This window comes from Sparus aurata, chromosome 12 (genome assembly GCF_900880675.1).
Source record: "Sparus aurata chromosome 12, fSpaAur1.1, whole genome shotgun sequence".
Classification (NCBI taxonomy): Eukaryota; Metazoa; Chordata; class Actinopteri; order Spariformes; family Sparidae; genus Sparus; species Sparus aurata.
Window position 1 is genome coordinate 7851000 of NC_044198.1, and position 22980 is coordinate 7873979.

General features: G+C 40.2%; 1 protein-coding gene across 3 annotated transcripts in view; it reads right to left on the minus strand.

Annotated features, from left to right (window-relative positions):
- adra1ab (adrenoceptor alpha 1Ab) overlaps positions 1-22980 on the minus strand; it is a 195454-nt gene that overhangs the window by 124956 nt on the left and 47518 nt on the right. For all 3 annotated transcript variants that reach the window (XR_003986198.1, XR_003986199.1, XM_030435687.1), the window contains exon 3: positions 12780-12857. The gene's annotated coding sequence lies outside the window, so the exon portion shown is untranslated. The remainder of the gene's footprint in view (positions 1-12779; positions 12858-22980) is intronic.

A 22980-nucleotide genomic window follows, 5' to 3' on the forward strand; every position in this document is an offset into this window, starting at 1 on the left:
TGTATTAGGAGTTACTTATCAACTAATGGTTAACTAGAGGTTAGTTTCTTATTCTTTCCTCAGTTGTTCCCTGCCAACTACTTGAAATTTTGGGTCCCTTATTGTAAATTGTTACTGAAATGGGTTATGTCTTAAACTTGGTGATTTTTTTAGATATTACTTTTCAGTCAATAATAATGGGAAATAGGGAAATCAACACTGGACAGGGAATTCAGTCAGTCATCACAATCTTCATGCACCAATTGAAAATAAAAATTCAATAGGGAATAGGGGAAATTACTCCACTTATGGGCCATCAGTCATAAGAACAACTTCTGTATTATCAGGAAAATAAAATTTGGGGATTCAAAATAGTTATCAGGGTTTCCTGCAGACCTTATTTGGCCAGGCGCCCCGCCCGGCCTGAAATCTGTAGCGCCCGGGCTAGAATGTCGGGCAAAAAAAAAAAAAAAAAAATTGATGCAATGCATGCAAGCGACACGGCAGCGCTTAAGAACTAATCTACCAGCGCACATAGATCAGGCATGTGATTTTTCCGGATTTTTCGACATGGAAATGCGACCCTCGTCAATCATGCATATCCGCTTTTTTTTTTTTTGTTTTTTTTAGCGATGGGGGGGGCGTAGGACCGCCATTAGCCACCAATAGGTTTTAGCGGACCAGGTTTATTTGGGACAGGCGTTTAATTCCCTCCTCACAAAAATCCGGGATGAAAATGTCACAAACTTCTCCAGCTTCTCGGTGAATTCTCTAGCATCCTTCTGGGCAACAGTAGTCCTCTGCGAGTGAAGTTGTTGCGGCGGAGGAAACGATTCAGCCGACCAGCACTCGCTGCAAACTCCTCATCTCTGCTGTCACTCAAGGTGGCGGACATTTGTTTCTCCATGGACCTGATCATTTTGCAGGACACGTGGCGTGCTCGTTTGCTGATAACTCATCCCCGCATGTTTATCTGAAGCTCCTCGCCAGCCTTCTTCCTCCCTCCACCAGGCAGCCTGGTCCTGTTGCTGTCCTCCTCAGACAGACGCTGAAGCTCAGTTTTATTTTTTCGCTCTCTTGAGGTTGACAGAGAAACATCTAGCGGCTGCTTCTACCGAGTTTTCCTCTGCATATTTTAAGACAGAAAGTTTGCTGCACTTGAGTCATGGCGATCATCAGTGTGATGACTGACAGAAAGCAAGCGCGATACGTAAAAAAAGCGAACCACATGATGGACCACATGATGTGTTTTATTATGTGTTTATGTGTTTACAGCTGCTAATGTATGTAACGCTGTTACTGTGATGACACATGACAGTTAAATATTGAATCTGTCTATAATAACAACATCCTGACATGTAACTGTGATTTTTGATAATCTAAGTACTAATAACAATCATGACAAAAAATTAACAAAGACTGCAGATCATGATAAGAAGCTGCAACTGGCAGTGAGCTGCTCTCTTTTCTGTTAGCAGTGAAGTGATGTACTCCATGACAGAATATTATAAAATATGATAATGTATAAAATAACATTTAATGGTAAAGAAAAAAAAGAAAAAGTACAGTTGCAGGAGACTTCTATTACAAATATGCAGCATGTATATAGTTTTTCATTATTACTATTATTATTATCATTTTTTATTACGACTACTATTTTTCTGCATATTCTTGACTTTGAATGGGAGCTGCTGTAAAGCATTTCTGTTTCTGATTCATATATTATGCAGTCAGTTGTCCAAATTTTAAGTTAAATTAAATGAACCAAGACAGATCTCACATTTACATGTCAGGGTGTAGTTATTATAGACACATATTCAATATTTAAGTGTCATTTATCATCACAGTAACAGCGTCACATACCTGTTTCTGTTTCTGTTTTCTGAATTTTCTGTTTGCTTTGTGTGCCAAGGGTTCTCAAACTTATTAGGCCATGACCCCAAAAATAAACAGTTCGTGTTTTCCATCATCATGTTTGTGGGTTCGTTGTTTAGCAACTTCTCTCATATTTTGAGAGCCAAAAATGATAATTGATTAAGCAACTTCTCTTTCATTTTGAGGGCAAAAATAATAATAGAACAATCTAATTAATTAATTTATCCTTTTTTTTTGCCGAGAACGGTTCTTGGCAACCGTTCTTGGGTTGAACCCCCCCCCACACTCACCTCCCCCCTGGCCAAAGTTTTTTCCTGCAGGAAACCCTGGTTATATATAACTTTATGTCCAAGTTGGGGCAAGTTTTGGGTTAAATGACATCCTAAATCGGTACAACACTCCCCTTTGTGTCTGATTAGCCTGTGTTGCAAACATTTTTCAAAGAAATTCCTCTTTATGTCTTGCCTTTGTTTTGTAGGGGTAAACACAGAAACAGCTGCAGTGTGTGATTTGTTCTGCTATTTTAAACAATAAAAGCTTCATTGTGTCATACACTGAAAAAGAAACCTTGTTACAGAACACCCACAGTGCGAGTACAAAGTGAGACAGTTCTTTTAAGGCAGCACAGAGGGGTTCCCACAACAGCGCTTAAACAGTGAACGAGTCTGTCCATGATAACGATGGTGGTAAATTCACACTAACTGGCATGTTATGTCACCAAGACGTCAGTTGTGCTCACCGCCATATTCTGTTGCGTTTGCCTTCACGGATCCATAGTGTGTGAGTATCTCAGCGCGAGGCATGGCACATGTTAACTACCATTTCAGGAGCTCTGATGTCCATAGTTTGCTTTTTTGTGGTGAGTTGTGATGAAGATAAAAGTGAAATAGATTTGGGGCCTCATTAATATTCCCCGCCCCCATCACCAGGTAATAATTTGATTTTGTATTCATCAGGCAAGTTAGTTTAAATATTCCTAAAGCATAGAAGCCATTCAGTGGCTGAGTCTACTGAAATACAAAAATGCTCAAGCTATTTAAATCACTAGATGAAGCTATAATCTCTCAGCTAATGGTGGACAAGAGGACATTTTCTAGGTAGTCAATTTAAATTCAAAAATAGAGCCTGAGGGTAATTCAAGATACTTTTCTTTTTTGTTAATGCTGCATATAACGCATTTCAGGATGTACATTGCTAAAAATCATCTCACTTCATATATAATAGACAATTTAATTTTCAAATGATGTCTTGCCAAGAACCAAGCCTCGATACGTTTCTAATAACTTTATTTGTCATAGTAAGAAGCTCCTTGTAATGCTATCAATTTGCATGTCATAATAAGAAAAATATTTCATAACATTTGCCAAAGTAAAAAATGTTAAAAGGAACGGACAAGACACTTTCTCAACATTATAACAATCAAATGTTTTCCCTTATAGAGTGGTGTAGGGATGATGTATTTTTGGCCAACATGGAAGTAAGTATCCCCCTGGTTCCCTCAACAAAATGCTGATTTAATTTTTGAATTGGACTTTTGAATATCACCAATAATAAGCTCTGTGACAAACACAAGTTTGTGATACACACACTTTGTGCAGAGAGATAATCTTCACAGATGAACACCACCTTTGTGATTGTTAAATCGTTCCAAGTAAGAAGCTAATGCCAGGCTATAAACAGATTACAGTGCAGTCACAAGACTTTAATGTCGTCATCAACCGTCTTACTACACAATTACTATACACGTTGTCAATCAATAACCAATCCAAGTAAAGTTAGACTAAGGGCAATGTGCACTTGAAGTCCCCCTGTGAAGATAGATTAGTTAGTAGATACACTGTGTTTGGCGCGATGATGTTTAATGTTGCTGTAGTCTCAATTAGCCACTTGTTAGCAACCGTCATTTTTAAGACACGTAAGCGTTTTGGGACATTTAACAATGTATTTTACACATCACATCAATGAAAAAACAAACAAAAAAAAAATTTGAGATGAGGGAACTGGATGTGCAAAAATGCTAATTTCTGTGTTTTGGACTCATTACTACAGCAAGCTATAGAAGTGGCATATGAGGTGTACACCAAGATTACCGCTGTATAACAATAATGGATCTCATGAGGAATGGATATTAGGTAAGAAAGTAAGTAAATGAATCTTTTGTGCGCCCACACTGAAAACGTTTTTGGATGCTGTAGTCATTTTCTTAAAACATCCAAGGACCTGCTTAAAGCGGTTCCAATTTGACCTTTACTCTTTTTTGAAAATGAAGGCTATGAATAACTGAATAAGAGTTTTTTTCTTTCTTTCATTCCCCAAAGAAAAAAAGAAAAAAAAAAAAGCTGTGCAATATCTGTCCACAATCTGTATATTTCCGCATAAGAAACAATAACATACGTGGCTGTGGTTAGAAATAGGGCTACAATGAGCTGAGCTTCAAGTCATTTTTTGTCGCCAAGACACGGCTAGAATGTATAGGAGTTGACCAATGGCACTCAACAGGTAACAAAGTACCATGCACAAGGACGTCACGCGTCTCTTGGTAATTAGTGCTAATGTTAGGTAACAGATTTTGTTACCTAACATGGCTATTATGGTTACGTCACAATGACAACTCCAAATTGCTGAATGCTGTAAAGCGACAGGAATCTGAAAATATTTGATACATATTGCATTTTTGAAATATTGACCTGAAAAGAGACATATTTTTGCTTTTCACCATAGTCCATTTACTGTTTTGGCACATAAGAAGCTGACCATGTGTATCCCAGGACTTAAGGGGCGTTCAGGCCGAACGCGATGGACGCAAATTGAGCGGCAACTCTACATTGAAAATCAATGTAAATGGCGCGATGACATGCGATTCAGGCGGCGGCGGCGCGAATGCAGCGTCTAGCGCGGCGCGAATGAAGCGTCTGAAGCGATGCGAATAAAGTTGAAAATATCAAACTTTTCAGGCGGCATCGCGCCAGCGACGAGTTCAAGCCGACGATGTCACTTCCCTCACGTACGGTTGTTTACACTCAGACCAACATGGAGGAGAAGTTAATTGTAGCTGTGTGTGGGCACCCGGTGCTCTATGACACCGCAACTCACCTCAGACAGATGGACAGGCACTCCGCAGCTGAGATGGAGCGCCTGTAGTTGGTGTCTAGGCGGGAGATCCAGGCACAAACCCGAGCTAACAGGTCCTCGAACTAGGCTCCGGTCAGCCTGAAAAACCGCCGGAATCGGTCGTCATCCAGACGGAGCTCCTGGAGGAGACAGTGAAATTCCCCCAGCTGCGTGCGTCTCCGGAGGACTTCATGAACCCAGACACGACGGCGGATGGTTTTCGGGCGTTTCTGGGACTTGTACAGCAGGTACTGTGCAGCAACGGTGGTGATATCAACCATGATCGACGTGGAAAGAGAGCGGGTTGAGAAATACCGGTTCAAACGTGAGCGGGCAAGTGCGTCGTCTTTTTTTCCCCTGAGCATCAAGCGCGAATGACGCGAATAGTCCAAAATGATCAAGCGGCGCGATACAAGCGTCTCAAGCGAATGTATTCGCGTCTGTCGCGTTTGGTCTGAACGCAGCTTTACATGTTCCTCAGTTGAAGTCATGGGAAGAGCTGACTGTGTGACTAAAGGCACAGTTGAGGTTCTGCTCGAGGTTTCTGCCTTTTAAAAAGGCAGATTTTAAACGCCAGTATCACCAATTGCTTGCTAAACGGGAAATGTTGGGTCTATGTATATACATTCACTAAAGAAAATTGTTGAGTCCTGCTCCAACTGTAAAGTGTCATGAAATAACTGTTGTTAGTTGGCGCTATACAAATAATGATTGATTGACGTATTGAGTTATTGCAGGTAAACAATAGAGCCCCTGCCTTTGGTCAGAATAAATTGTTGGCAGTGTTCCAACCGTGTTTGTGGAGATTTTTTCCTAACCCTAACCAAGTGATTCTTGTTCCTAAACCAAATCAGAGCTTATTGTCACACCATAATTTGTGGTGTCTATTAAGCATTTCACTGGTATCAGTGGTCATATTTACCGCAGATTCAGAAGCAACATGACAAAATCCCTTTTTGAAATTTAAGAGAAAAAATTTACTTTAGTACCTTTTAAAATACGTTATGTTTTCTTGCTGTCATCAAATGCCAAATGTGCCATTCACTAATCCCAGCATGTCAACTACTAGGTAAAGAAAGACAAGTTCAAAAGGAAGTAAATCAGTAAGCTTTCTTGGATTGATGTATGGAGGTGGGAGGCAGAGCATGAGCACCTGTTGTTCTACTGTGTGCGTAAGTGTTTATTCAGCAGGAAGGTCATGGATACACTGCTGGGACTGAAGGGGGACATGAGGGCCCTCCCAGAGAAGCAGGATAGGGTTTTATTTGACCTTTTCTGTGACAAGCTGTGACTGGCCGGACTAATTTACTACATAGAGATCTTTGACGCCTCAGTGAACTAAACATCTGCCTTCACAGGGCAAGAAATCAAGTTATTCGAAGCTTGAGGATGACATTCACCGCATGCCTGAGGTTAAGACAGGCCTGACTTGACTCATGAGATACTTTTTCTTCGCTTTCTGCTTAACACGAGAATCACCCACCCTGTAGCGAGGCTGAGAACAGACATTACATCTTGTTAAAGTGTTGGGAGAAGTTTGAACACTCCTTTCTAGACTCAAGGGGAACTTAATTGAATGGGGTATCCATTTTTAAGCTGCAGCCTGTGCTGATGTCCTTACTCTGACACCAATGGGGTTTTATATCATAACCTTCTTTTCTTAAGCTTGTCTAAAGATGTAGCCTCTGTTCTGTTTCGTGGCCATCGTGAAGATGTTATTGTACTGCATTATATAACAAAGGTCTTTTGAAGGAAAGTTTCAGTGGCTTTACACAAAGTTAAAAGTATTGAGTCTTCTGTGGCCTTGGAGGGTGGAGTTTTTAAAGACTGACAAAAATGTAAAAAGTTACCTTGGATTAGGCGTATGCGTTCAAATTGTGTTTGCGAGATGCCAACATTAACAAGATGAAGAAGAGCTTAAGAACACTGGTTTTGTGCTCCATTATGAAAATGGAAGGATTCATTGACTATGTTTGTTCATATATGTTTATAGTACTTAGAGGGCTCAAAGCGCTTTACAACACAAGGTGTCAATTTGGGATTTATCTTACTCAAGGAGAAGTTAGCTGTGGAATACTTCCGATTATCAGACAACCCTCTCTACCTCCTGAGCTACAGCCGCGTCTTGCTTATCTAAAATCTGACTTTAGGTGGTGACTTACCAGCATGACTTATGACATTGCAAAAAGTATGCAAGACAAACCTTAACTAGTTTTCAGATAATCTAGTGTGATGTGAAAACCTGAAACCTCGAGTGGACATACACTCCTACCCAGGGACTGCAGGTTGAAATTAGCTTTTAGCTAACTCTGGTACAGCTAAGAAGCTGTGCACTATCACTGTCAAACAAACAGCCAAACAAACAAATAAATGAATAAATACGTGTCCAGCACTTGGGAAATGAAAAATATTTGCATAGTCATATATGTCCTGGAATTTTTTATGTGTAGGTGGTAAATATACTTCTTCATGTCAGACACTTTTTGCATGGCTTAATACGTAAGTGAAGGGGATCATAAATCTTGAACCCAAAAGTTCAACTTTGGTACAAAGATTCTGAAAAAGTTTTCAGACTCCCTGCCGCAAAGGAGGCTGAGCCTTGAGGTGCCTCCTGGTTATGTTTTTGGTTTGCATAACAGAAAGAAGAAAAAAAAATGGGGGGAAAAATGTGGTTAGGCCATTTGTGTTCCAGTATTACAATATCTAACTTACTTGAGAATAAACTGCATTGAAACTGTGCTCAGGAGTTACATGAGCTGACACATCATCCTAACGCCCAACCTGGACGTGAAGGACTCAGTAGTCAATTTAGCAAGACTTTCAAAATAAAGTTTGCTGATAACCCTTCACATGTTCTGACTCTTGGACTTTTTTTACCGTCGTCGTTTGGTTTGGTTTAGACACATAAACTACTCGGTAAGGTTTTAGGAAAAGGTCATACTTTGGGTTAAAATAAGTACATTCAGTTTTGTAACTTTGAGAGTAAGAACAGGCCAGTCAATAATCATGTTAATCAAAGTGGACATGTCAATGACAGTCTGGCAGTCTGCACAGGTACAAGGGGGTGAACGTTAGATGGACATAGTGTCACATGAGTGGACCGGAGATGTTGGCCTGAGCTAGCTTTAGAGATGTCAGTGCAAACTACACAGTGTACTGATGACTAAGTTTTGAGCGTCCACTGAGAATTGAGTACAAAATTCTGCATGCATAGAATTATAAAACCGTGTTAAGCAGAGAATGGCTTTTTCAACAGTTTATTCCAGGCTATCATCAGGATAATTTATCGAGTCGATTGCTGCATTCTTTCAGCGTTTCATTTTACTTCGAATGAGACTTTTGACTCCCACACAGACTCAACAAATCAATGCAGGACAGTTTACAATTTATAGGTACAAACCAGAGAAAAGGTCACTGGAAATTCAAATTAAATCTGTGACAGAAACTAATACAATCTGTGCTCTACTCATTATTAGCAAAGCAAACACTTCTGAAAATAAAGATGTTCTCAAATGATATAATGCATACGATGAGTGAGGATGATAAATGCGGTCCAGAAGAATATGAAAAATAGGTATTTAATGTAGCTGCTGATGCACAAGGTACACATTAATCAATACGGCAAAGGCAAACATTGAATCACCACTATAAATAGCAGCAAACAAAAATAAGGCTGCTGAGTGCAAGACAAAATACAAACACTGCTGAAGAATAACTTTTTAGAATTGATTGTTGCTGGTCTTCTCCAAGTTTATGAGCTACAAATAGCCACATGTGATTAAAATTGCTTATCGGTCTTACTTTAAATGGAACTACCTCAAATGTTATGAGCCATAGAAATGCTTGACTAGCAACTGGTTTGATCCAGGAGTCAATTCCAGTCACTCCATTTGTCCATTTCTGAGCTCTTCACTCTGCTCGCCACTCTTTAGTGTTTTAGAGCAGAATGTCAAACGAACCATAAAAAAGCACACATTGGCAGCTATTTCTGTTAAAAGGTGCTCACACAATTTACATTTAATGTCAGCATTTGTCTACTCACCACAGGGAACCCTTGAAACAGAAGCTCCGGCTGAACAGGAGACCAAATAAGAAGATAATTTCTCTTAGTTTGCAACTTCTTTGCAAAAATATCACAAAAATCCTCACTAACAGCTCCATTTCATTTAAATCGGACTTTTCAGAAAGCATAGTTTCACCATCAGGTCAACATTCTTATTTGTTCTGTAGTTTGTGCTTAATGCTAATAAGCAGCAATCCGCATGCTAGCACACTTAACTGAGATGTTGAATATGGTAAATGTGAATGATGCTAAACATCAGTGTGTTTGTCATATGAGCATGGTTTCATTGTGACAATGCCATAGTAGCTGACTGACACCTTTAAGGGTAGGCAAGAAAACTACTTGGATAGCCTTAGAAATAACCATCATGGTCTTGGTTTGAATCACTACATTTCTTCTGTTACAAACGTACCTATGTTACCTAAGTAATGTTACGCTATGTGTTTAGATGTTTCATCACTACGTTATTGTAACCATAACTCGCCATTGGTTTCACACTGGGCATGAACTGCAGCCTCCTGTATTCTAGTCTTGTTCATCCCTGACACCTCCCTTTATGGAGTTGTTGCTTCTCCTGCTACTTCTCCTCACTTCCTCCTTTGCAGCTGTGATAATAACTACAGCCGCTAGAGGTCACCTCCTCCTAACAACCAACGTGAATATGTGTCATAATGACCTGTTTGATTGTTCGTCCTACAGTATGTGGTCGTTTGTCTGAGGAAGACAGGCTCCGAAAAGCGCTACAGCAGCTAATTATAGCCTCGCTTCAAACTTTTATTTTCTTTAAAAAAATTAGACGCTGTGCCAGTCATGCTAATTAATAGTTCAATTCTGTTTTGAACACTAGATTCACAATACAGGACACAATGGTTTAAATTTGATACATAAATGTTACATTTTTAAAGATTTTTTTTGTGTGTAATTACAATTATTCACAACAAATTTGCCAGAAGTCTAAAGAAAAAAGCCTCCTAATTCCAAAAAATACAACATGGAATTTGGACATAAATCAATGACAGTTTGTCTCTGCTCTGTCTGCCTTTTCCTCTCTTTTTCCTCCTCTCTGGAGTACACACACAAACATGCACACACACACACGTCTGACACATACACGGACTCCCTCTCTCGCTCATTCTGCTGCCACCCTGGAGAGTTCACTGCTCTCGCTGTTTTAACCTGCTACCCGGGTTGTCCATGCTGCGTACGCTGCGTGTCACTCAGTGAACTGTTTGTTTGCCACTCATCGCTCACTGCCCTGCTCCTGTCCCCACATGGCTCCCTGCAGGCAACAAACCGCTGGAGTGATTTCACATCACATGCCCCCATCTGCACAGGCTACTTCCCCTTGTAGCAGCTGGTAATTTACTCCAGACAAGGCATCTCTCCGATCAACGAGATAACATACTGTTCTTCCTTTTCGAGCCCCCTTTCCCCTTCTTCCCTTTTCTACAGCAGGTTTACATGCTCTGCATGCAGTATGAATCACCATGCAATGTGTTATCAGCGATACTACTGCAGCAAATAAAAAGCCACACATTAAAACTCCAGAACATGATCTAATTACTCTTCACAAGCAACTTACTAGCTGATTAAAAGTCAACATCCAGCACGGTGTCTTGGTTGTTTTGGTCCAAGGACAAAATTTTGATTTCAGAGGTGGGGGGGACACAAGTATTTTTAATAAAACTCCAACTCTTTCAGTTCACTGTGATTTCTAGTAATTCTTCTAGTTTTCTATTGCTACTATTAAGTTTACTGTTCCCTTTTTTGGTTTGACTGGTTGTGAAGCATGTAGTAAAACATTATCACCCAATTCTGTGTTTCACCTTGTTAGTCAACTTCACTCCAACTCAGTACCACCAATTTTATACTTATTTTTGGAATATATGGTAAACAGACCTCATTCTATAGAGGAAAAAAATTAGTTTCACAGTTCTCATGAGTTTGGATGTATAAAATCACATTTGTAATCCGAGGTTTTATTGTATTTTTCCCTAAATCTTTAATTGTTGGTGTTTTTTTTAAACAGTTGCAGCCTTTCAACATAAAAATAATACATGAAAATAAGTGTGTCTCTTTGGCATTAAATATAAGCTTTTTTAAAATATTTGCATTGTTGCGGCTCTACAGTTATAATAATAATAATAATAATAATAATAATAATAATAATAACAATATTACATTTTATTCATCAGCACTTTCAATAAAACTCAAAGACACTTTACAAGATTATTGAGAGCTTTGTAATTGATGTGGAGGATCTTGAAGTGGATATGCTGCTTTATTGGGAGCCAGCGAAGGTGTTGCAGGATGGGTGTCATGCATTTCTTTGAGTACCGTAAATTACCAAATAACAGCCGGGTTTCAATTAACCACAGGGTCCCCTTTAAACGCCGGGTGCAGGTGTATATTTTCATATTTTTTGTATATTTTCGGTTCCAAATAAATGCCGAGTCTACTTTATTTATTTTTTTTAATCAAGGAAGAAGACGCTGCACGTTTTTCATCTTCGCCTTTTTCATGTATTGTGCTTGCTTTCTGTCAGTCAGTATCACATTGATGATCGCCATGGCTCCGGTGGAGCAAAATAATAAAAAGTATGACTTGAAATTTAAAATATCTTCGTAAAATATGCAGAGGAAAGTTCGGGAGAAGCAGCCGCTAGACGTTTCTCTCTCGACGCCAACAGAGTGAGAGATTGGCGAAAAAATAAAGCTGAGCTTCAGCGTCTGTCCGAGGAGAACAGCAACAGGGCCAGGCTGCCTGCTGGAGGGAGGAAGAAGGAGGAGCTCAATTAAGGAATCCTGGGCAACTAGCAGACCGGTGTGCAAGCAAGATGGAGTGACAGCGGGAACGGCCAATCACACAAGAAACGCAGAGCCAATTGAGGAGCTTGTGGGCGGGTCTAAACGCAGGGAAACAGGCTTCAGCTTGAGCTGCCGTTTCCCGCTTGGTCCTAGTGCTTGACACGTCTTTCTTAAATATAGCGTAACATGATTTTTGGACTATAAAAACTGCAGGGGACCAAAACGGGATGTGCTCACATATGACTCTAAAATAATAAAACAACACACATTCTACAATATAGAGAGAAAGCAATGAGGACTGAAATCCCTGTTTGGTTTAATGCCAACGCAATAGTTCCAAGGAGAGGAATTAAGGAAGCTGGAGGCAACAGGGCATGCACTGATTATGAACACGTGCTGTCACAACCTCAAATAACCTCCATTTTCACTCTGCTGCACTTCCACCTGTTCTCTCTCTGTCTCCACTGCAGCCCTGCGCTTTCATGATGTCCTTGTGTCAAATTGCTTTTAAGCCATCGCTCCCAAATTACCATCTTATCAAATCCTTTCTTTGTTTAACACAGTCCTTTCATACCTTTTCTTTATAAAAAAAACTGAAAAAATACTTTCCATTGGGATTTTGGTAGCAGAAAAGAACATGTTCTAGAAAGAATTAGGTGGGTATTCAACAGGTTGCACTATTCTTTCTTTGGGCAATAAGGTTTCCTACTATGGATAGCCTAATATAGACACACAGCTTGCTAGCAATGCTAAAATTATACTTTTCGATACTTTCGATAGTGTTCATATTTTCCATTTGAAAAAAAAGAGAAATTCAAGGCAGTGACTGCGGAGCTAAATGCTAATGCTAACATTGCAACCTGCTCACAGTGATATTGCTAACATGCTGACAGCATCAATACTATGTCCATACAAAAATGAAAAGTCAGTCACTATCTGCTTACCCTCAAGTTGAAAGATGGCTGAAGTTTCGTAGTCTGCAAATCTTTTCTGGAGAGTCATAGTAGTGGTGAAGCATTCCCCTAAACAACAAACAAGTAAATTAGGACTTGTTTTAAATCAAACACATTTTTAAAGAATAAAATAGCTCCATACAGCCCATAATAATAATAATCAAGTAATTCAAGTTCCCTCAAGATCCCTTATTGATCTGAAAAGATGTAATTCCCATGCTTTGTAAAAGCAAACATTGACTTTAGCTGCCAAGCTAAGAGCATTAGCGTGCACCACATCGGAAGTGGGTGCACAAGATCAGCTGCGCATCCAGGGTGTAAATACTTGGATATCTATATGAAACCATTTTGTGTTTTCTTCTTTTCCCCCAGCTACTTCAGTTATTTAGGAGAATGCTGCAACACTGTTCTGCTGTGAAACTGGAGTAATGTCTAGTGGACTCCATCATTCTATCAGTATGAATAGCATGAATAAAACAACATCAGAACAGCTGATGCATTGACATTTTTGTTGTTGTTTCAGGAAAGTTGATATCCGTCATTTAGGGAGGGACTGGTATTGACCTACTCATATATTTAGGTATGAGGATGTGATGTTTGCAAGCAGCTAGAATCAGAAATAAACAGGAACCACAGGAACCTTTTCTATTCCAGCCATTCCAGGGCGGCTGTGGCTCAAGGGTAAAGCCAGCGTCTTGCTATCGGAAGTTAAATTCCCCTGGTCTGCATGTCGAAGTGGCCTTGAGCAAGATACTGAGCCCCAACACTGCTCCTGATGTGCTGGTCGGCTTCTTGCGTGGCAGCCACCGCCATCAGTATATGAATGCTTTGGACGTCTGCTAAATGCTCTAAAATGTCAATGTAAACACACATACAGTGACAACGCTCACTCTCCCTTATCCAAAGATATACATACAGTCAATACATTCTCAACCATAATTTTCTGTTCAGACTTGCAAAACAGCGGGTTAATTATTGCATGCCAACATCTCATGAAGCAGGTGTTGTTCCGTGTTATACAATGAAAAATACAATGCAGCCGCCCTGCCTGAGCAATCATGAGACATATTATTGGTTCGACCGGTAACAATCTTTGTTGCTTTATTCAGCTCAGCCATTTAAATGCAGTATTGTTAAGAAGCTGCCCAATCAACACGTTAACTACCATCAATCAAGGTACAATTGAGGTTATGTGAGGGAACTGTGAGTCATGTTGTGGCAACTGAAAATCATTCGCTTGTCTAGTGTAGATGAGAGTTGGTCAGAATACTGATTTTGACACGATCTTTCCTTTCTAGAAGTTCTTTATTGCTCGCAAGCAAGAGCCACGCATCAGCAGTGCATAGATGACGACTGAAGCGAGGCAGTCTCTCCCCATCACAAGATTACATATGATCTCTCTCAAAACTTTCCAAACATCTCCACATCCATCTAATGATACACATACACTTCAAACACTGTTGTATGTCTTATGTCAACCTAAAGTGAAAACACTCAAACGCTTCATCGACCTCCTTCAGAATGACTCCTTACCTAGTTCCTTTGTGGTTATTTCCATGGCACAGTATACTTTATACAAAAAATGAATACATCCATTCATACTCTGCAAACACATAGCTATCACAATACAGCACTCATGTTGGAATCCCACAAACACAAGAGTTCACTTTACATAAAGTGAATATAATATAATTAATAATTCTCAGAAAACAATGCAGAATAATTCACCCCATAATTCACCATTGCCCCCTGATCATTAGAGAGTCGGTGCATGTCACTGCCCTGTGTTTGTCAGCCTCTCAATTGGGATTGACACGGTGCGACCCCCTGTGACAGAAAATCAAGGTGGTAGATTTAAGGCCTTTTAAAAAAATATATAAAAAATCTTCTGTCCAGGGTCGCTGAAAATTGTCCAAATATTCTTTCTCCTTTCCATTTCTCCTTCCGTTCTTCACTCAGAGGAGGCCGAGGTGTGACAGTACAGCTGACAACATGCTGTACCATGACAGAAACAGGTTGTGATAAGGGGAAAAAGTGTGAGAAATTGCGGGATATAATTGGGGGGGGGAATTGTGACTTCGGCAGGAAACAAGAAGAGGGCGAAGAAAAATCAGACTCTCCTGGGAATATTGGGAGGGCGGCATTTATGTCAGCATGCGCCGACTTGGAGGGTTCAAGATGTCTTGCTCATCACTCCCCAGTATGTCTATGTAAACATATCTGTGGGGATCCGAGCCTAGATGGCAAACTCTAACCATTTTTCGCTGCTGTATAACAAACATTTCAAACTTGAGTTGTCTGACTGAACTGTAGTTTTGGTCATAGATTTTTCAATACAAATCTGTGCTTCAGTAATGGTTTGTTTAGAGGACATGTTCCTCCAGTTAAGTTATTGCAAATTTGCAGTCATGTCTTAACAGAATGTTTGATGAGAGCTGTCAGCGTTTGATACTTTGATACTACAAAACACATTTGACTCCTACCAAAAAAGTACTGACATTTGATAACTTGCCCTAGTCTAGGGACTGTCCCTTTCTGCAAAATGGAAATGTCTTAAATGTCTTCATACTGACATTTAAAGATGCAATATGTAAGTATTACAGTTGACTTAACTAAGCTAAGATGATCAACAGAATGTAAAGAAATAGCAGTTTAAACATTATGATGTCTATTTGACCACTCACTGCATGGTTAACTGAGCTAAGTTAGTAAGTGACGTAGTAAGCGTTTATGCTATAATGCCCCACAATTTTTTTTTTTTTTTAGTATGAATTCATCCTGACACCATTCTTACATATTGCACATTTAGTTTGTTAGCAGACTTCATTTCTAAACTAATGCTAGCTACTGTTACAATCTGCAACGAGGCAGTCAAGAATGTGCGTATGGTCACATCCATTAGCCTGTTGCAGCAAATCCGACTTGACAACAGTCCAGCAGCATTAAACAACTTCTTCCAAACAAATGTAAACTGTTACAAAGTGCCTCCTCTCCTTCAAAAGTCAGATTCCCATCTATGCAAGACGCATTAGGCTATTACAGCCATGTGCAGAAGAAACTATAATGTACACCCGTGGAGACAATTAAGTGTACAAGAGCAACTTCAAACTTTTTAGCGATGCATGGCCTCCTTGCTTCTCAAATAACAATGATTCACACATTCATTTCACGTCTCCTGTGCCACCTAATGGGATGTAAACTGTATTTTGTCAGCCATGTATAGTCTTTCTTTGTTATCAGTCACCGCATGCATTGGGAAATATTGCTTCAAGGGAGGCAATTAAATGGATTCTGTGGGCTGTCATGGCGAAGCATTGAGGTCTTTGTTATTCAAGGAGGAGCCGCCCAATCTATACTAATGGCTGTGCATGCTAATCATACACAGGTTACTCTTAGTTCCATGGCATATTGGATTACTGAGCTCTCACTTGATGTTGTTTCATGTGGATCATCAGTGCAAACACTCATGCTAATCCACTCATTACTTGGCTGGTTAGATAGATATTTATATATTCAATCAAAGTTTATATTTATATAAACACACAATTTTATAAGCATTTGTGTTGTTTGGTACTTTTCTTTATGGGGTGTGTTAGGTATTTCTGCTGTGACAGACCTGATAATGACTCAATGTTTCATTTAATTAGTTATACTTTACATTGTTTATGTCATTTAATTAAGACGCTAACGAACTGATCGTATGTACAAGCTATATCTACAAGCTGAGGTACAAGAGCAGAGTCACATTTCGAATGACTGTGCTTGGCGGAGTGCATTTATAAATAAGCAAATTTGTATGCGCTCCCAGTAAACACAAGAGGTTAGTGGCGTGACCACACTTTTGTTTTTACCCTCCTTGAAAGTTCTTCACAGATTGATTGAGAGGTTTTTACCGCAATCAACACACATTTTCAACTCATTAAATGGTAGTCGAAATCGAAATTAAAATGAGTGATTATATCAGTTTATTATTTAACTAAAGTGGAATTATGTTGTCAAGCTTTTTTTGTGTATGTGGAAAGAGCCACAGCCTCACAGTCATTCATTAAGTGACTGTATTTGGCATATCTACACATACCTGATGTTGGTGTCTTTGCATATACTGCATGTTTGGGAAATAGTTAACAAGTGAGGGCTGTTCAACATTTTCCTTTACATCCACAGGAAATTGTGAGATGATACACCCAAAGCAAAATGCATAATGTATGCAGTCTCTGGACATAACAAGGAATGCATCATTATCTATTTTGTTACTTTAATCCACAGTAGCAGACCACCCTCATAAAGTAGTGAGGAACGGGTTCAAGGATTTAATATGACCAAGATTCCTTAAACTGAAGGAATGTAATCATACACACATCGCATTTAATTGAGAGGCTGTTAGAAATAAGCACTGATGCCTGCACACTAATAGCGAAACCAACTATTTTAAAATTCTAATTACCCCAGGAATCTGTGTTTTATTTGGCCTGGTTTTAATTCCATCCTTCCATCCACATATTAACAGTGTCCAAGCAGAGTCTGTCGTTCTACCTTCCCAGTATGCAATAAAAATTTAAGGGCAAAATAAAGCTGAACACACGCTCCTCATCCCGCCCACAACAAGCAGACCAAAAATACACTGCAGTTGGGTCCCTGCTGAGATCCTAACCTACAGATGAGCAAAGTGAGGTGATAACATGCAGTCATGCTTTCATATTCACCCTCTTCTCTCTACAAGTGGCATCGATCAAACAGCAGTGAGAGTCATCTTGTGCATCTTGAGCTCAACTTTAACTAATTCAGTTTTTCTCTCTGTACACATAGTACATCCTGTTGTCTGAGAGTAAGCATTCTGTCATCCTCATAATGACAATACAAACATTTTGATGTTCACAATGTTCAGCATGTTAGTTTTGCACCTCAGCTAGCTAACATTTGCTAATTAGTGCTAAACACAAGTGCAGCTGAGGCTCATGGGAATAGTTGTCCCAACCCAACTGCCAGAAGAAATGTTTGCAATGAACGTTTCTGCAAACAACGGTGATGCTCAAACTTTACACTTCTTTATGTTGCAGCTTTACGTTTCTTTAGGTTCAGTTTTCAATTTTTAACTTGTCAGACAGCTGGTTAGGGTTAAGAAAAGATCACGTGTTGACTTAAAATACCTGTTTTGGACCACTAAAACGTGGCTGAGGATGTTCTAACACTGAGAAAAAACTTTTTTGTCGCCAAGATCAACTTCAGAAATTGACACCCTCATCCGGCCCACATACTGCGTGGAGAAATGCCACTTGGGCGGTCTGCTCCTTTCTTGTTTCAGATGGGCCAGCTCTACTTTATTTGATTTGCTCGTGGCTGACATCTGCCAATTCTATGGCCTTCTTGTGACTCAGCTGCAGCAGACAGGAAATGACCGCCCAAGTGGCATTATTCCATGTGGTATGTGGGCTGGATGAGCGTAAATGGTTTTGCTCTCTGGGAGTGGTTTCAAGCTCATGAAGGCTGAAATACAGTCACAAACTGCGATCACTGACTTGGCAGCCTTCTTGCCTGGCTGTAACTTCACCACCATCTCCTTCACCTCCCAGCATGAGAGTCAAGTTATAAACACGCAATGTGAACATTATCCATCCATCCATCTATTCATTTTCGTCTGCTTTCCCGGGGTTGGGTCACGGTGGCAGCAGGCTGAGCAGGGTATTCAAGGTGTCCCTTTCCACAACAACGATTTCCAGCTTCTCCAGGGGGACCCAGGAGGCCAGATGAGGTATATAATCCCTCCAGCAAGTTCTGGGTCTGCCAGGGGTCTCCTCCCAGTTGGTGATGCCCAGAAAATCTCCAAAGGGAGGGGTCCAGGGAGCATCCTGTCAGATGACCGCACCACCTCAGCTGGCGCTTTTCAATGCGAAGGGGCAGCTGCTCTTCTCTGACCCCCTATCTCGAAGGCTGAACCCAGCCACCCTATGGAGGAAACTCATTTCGGCTGCTTTTATCCGGGATCTCATTATTTTGGTCACTACCCAGGGCTCATGACTATAGGTGAGGGTCACAAAGTAGATCGACTGGTAAATTAAAAGCTTCTTTTTGGCTCAGCTCCCTTTCACCACAACAGCCTGGACAGAATGCCTGCTGTACGATGTCACATCAAACTGCGTTTGAACCAAGTTAAAACCCTCCCTTCCTATGATCCACTTTCCAATCATTCGTGAACATGGTACAAAATAAATCCTCAAACTCCTTTGTTTGGGAGAGGGGCTCACCATGCCACCGAAGGAGGCAATTCACCATTTTCCACTCAAGAGCCATGGCCTCAGACTCTGAACATTATTATTAAAACATTATCTATTGCACAAATGTCAATATGGTGTATATGACATGAGGTCATCAAGGAACAACTTAAATGAAAAAATATTTATGAGTCTCGCTCCCTGTAGGCAACTGTTGCCACACCAGTGAACTGCTAAATGTGCTACTTCCAGTTGAAAACACGAGTATTGTATTTAGCCAACAAGCTTAGAGTGTTCAGAACATGCTGAACATACGGATAAACCATGGGGAGGTGGATTATGCAGCAGGAGGCTTGGAGTATTTGCATTGACATTTAGACATCTGTTTTTCTCATCTCTCTGGGTTTCCATTGGGATCCATTGAAACGATGGTAAGGAGCTGATTACAGCTGCCATCCCCTGCAAAGGGGCGAGATATACGCCTTTCAGAGACCTTTTGTCTAGCCTTCAAGAGGTGAGAGTTTGAGGCTGAAAACATAGATTTTCAGCACAGTATTCCATTTACAAATCACCATTTTTGGCAGGTTCAGAGTGTCCATTTCATGGGACCTTTAGGGCCACCCAAAAGCCCTCAATTACTAAACTGTGACACTGAAAACAAAATGTGTCGCTGCTAGGTGATTGTACAAGTGTCTGTGGCGCTCAGTGTGACAGCTTGGACCGCTGAGGTTGTCGCTGGCTGACCTTGAATTCCGTCTCTTCATGCAAGATAAGAGGTTGGATGGGAGCGGCAGACAGGAACAGCACTTCTGGTCTGGCTTATCCTCCGCTCTGTGATGTCTGCTGTTAAATGACCAGTTAGCCAGGATTTTTGTCCCTGCCAGCATCAGCCTTTAGCCTGACAGGGAGACAGCTCTGAATCAAAGTGTTTAATCATCACAGTTATCTCAGGCAGGTAGCGGAATTTTTCCCCTTTGTGACTGGAGCAGCATCATTAAGCAATAAACCTGTCAGCAGGCCACATCTTTTGATCGCCGGAGTTTGGCTGGATGCATATACACAATGCTGCACATCTATGCTAACCACACTGAGATCTTCCTCTGTCTGATGTGGTTGGATTATGACAGGGTGGTTTGAAGCGGAGGCAATTGTGTTGCAAGCTGATTATTATTACAAAGTCTTTTCTTTTCTGGTTTGTTGTCAACCGCAGAAACTTTGATACAAGCCAGAATAAAGGACGTGCCTTTTAGTCATGAAAAGAGAAAGAGAAAAAAAACATGTATTAAATGGCTTTTAAAATAAAGGAAATTACACCCTTTGGGTAGATAGCTTTAATAAATGCAAGCAGAGAAATGTCTAAGTGTTTTGAATTTTTTTTTCCTCCCAAGGGGGGCTTGAATTTACAGAGTAATTAGTTGAGTAGAATACACCCTCTAATTTACCCCCAGCCCATCCTGCTCTCCTCTGCAGCAAAGTTTACATTTGGTAATGAATTAAGAGCCTTGCGCTATTAAAAGGGGTTTTTGCTGACATCTCTATAAGCTTAAGATAAGCTGGGCCTAAATCAAGAAAAATGCAGACCAAGCACATTGCAGTCCAGGGAAGTCTTAGCGAGAAGAGCTTTCAGCGGAAGATAACAGTAGGTATATTTGCCTTTGCATTGCCCATAAAACATCCTGGTTTGTCCTAATTTGAAAATGCTTTCAGAAGGACTCCAGTAAAATGAGAGGAATAGAGTCCTTTTATGTTGCTGCTTCAAATAATAAAACACCATTTTTGTTATAAAAGTACATTTTTAAATCGTTCTATCTCAGACTAGTTTAAACAGATTTTCTGGCATTTCATTTAAGTGAAGTATAGCTCAAACGCTTCCATTGTGAGTTTCCAATAAAAATCTACTGCTTTAGTGCACTTAGTGTTACATATCTGGAGTCCGTTTCTGCCACTTTCTTCTTCCTTGGTACTGCTAATACTGTATATACCCTGAGGATGGAAGTCAACAACAACAAGAACAGAGTAAATGATATTTGTCTCCTTTTGTGTTGTTCGTTTTTTTTTTGTTTTTTTTTCTCCAGGCCTGGTCCCGAATGTTACTGTCTCTCTACAGGTACTGTCTGTTGACTCGACAGTGCTGCACTGTATGTCCATCACCTGCAAGGAGTGAAACTTCGACGTACGAGACGAATTCTGACAGCCGACACCTAACATGTTCTGACTGGTCCTGGACTCGTGGTTATCTGTTTGCAACATATCTCTATGGCATGAAGAAGGCGGCATGTACGCACAGCCGACAGCTTAAGGAAAGGGTTCGTTAGAATAAATCAGTGAAAGATGAATGTGAATGAGCTCCACTGAAGGGGTCAATAATGTTAATTACATTGGGAACAAGCAGAAATAAGAGTGCTATCTTCAGACTCAATCTGCCTTGAAGCCATGACAGCTGGTGGTGCAGGGTTGTTTCTTGCCAAGTCACAGGTTTGATTCACACAAAGAATCAGTCCGTATATATCCTTGTTAAAGTGTCCCGGGGCAAGACACTCAAGCCCTATTTGTTAATATGGGATCTGGTACCTTTGGCTACACTTTAGTTGTGTCACTGTCTGATGAATGTTATAAGTGAGTAACTGTTGTTTTACAGGTAGCTTCAGTATACAGCGTATAGTACATCCATTTTTTTTGTAGTGTAAATTTCTTGCAGTACGTCTAAAATAAATCAATGTTCTTTTCTCTTTTGTCTCAAAAGGACAGGACAAAAGACGTGTGCCAATGGATGTCAATCAAACTGCGACCTTGGAATGCCACTGCCAATTCAACTCAGGAAGGACAAAGTTAAATGGCTTTATAAAGATTAAACGCATGATTTTATTTTTGTTCGATTTTTTTCAGATCCCCGACGAGCTTTTATACTAACATTTGTTTTATCCTACTTTTTTTGCAGTTTTCTATGCCTCCAAATGTTGTCTGTGCTCTCCATCGAAGGACAAGAATGTCAATCAATTGCACCCTCAAAGATCACACAAATGTAGTATTCATACTGATATCTGTTGTGTATACGTTTGCTATTGAGTGCTCAGTACCTTTAGTGGTAAGGAAAGGAGCTTCAGTCTTAGAATGTGGAGAGCTTTAATATCTGCTGAGAGGCAAACTTGTGAAGTGCGGGACATAAAGACGTATTATAAGAGCTTGGATGATCTTGGAAGAACGACCATACTGGTGGATGTATTAGGCAGGTCATTACGAAACAGTGAGTTCTTACAAACCTAGTGAAGTAAAGTCACATACATAACGTAACGTGAGTCAGGTGGGTAGTATTTTTTTTTAAGTATTTTTCTTGCCTAACCTGAACTGCAAATGGACTGGCATGATTTCAATGCTGCACCCCCACTAAGGTAAAAGTACCTCTTTAATAATTATATTGTTTTATGTCTAACCTAAATTGAAGCATTGTTAAATTTGTCTAATATGTTCAAAAAGTCTGACGATTAATAACACTTTGTATTATCATTGTTGATATTTACTGAAATAAATGTAATTTACCAAAAAATAGACAACTTTCTTATGATCCAAAGGCAATCACGTAGCATAGCGGTAAGCTTGACTAACAGAGTCGTTATCAAGTCATGACAAGGACATTCTCATTGTGCAATCGCATACTGGGTTATGTTACACGCACAACACTTGATGTCAACATCAACAGGTCAAGTCAGAAGTCATTAACTTCTAAGTCGAGTCTTAGTATATGTCAAGTCAAGTTGCAAGTCAGCACAACAGTAACTTGGGTCAACTCGACTCCAGTTCATTGATTCAAGAATGTCTCTGAATCAAGAATATACCAATAAATCATGTGATCACTTGTACGCAAAAGGTAATTAGCTAGGTAGTAACATTGTCGGACATTTGCCAGATAAAGCACAATACTTCTTGCAGGATTTGGTGGAGACCAAACCAGAGCTACGAGGAGTGGTTCATCATGTGCAGGTAGT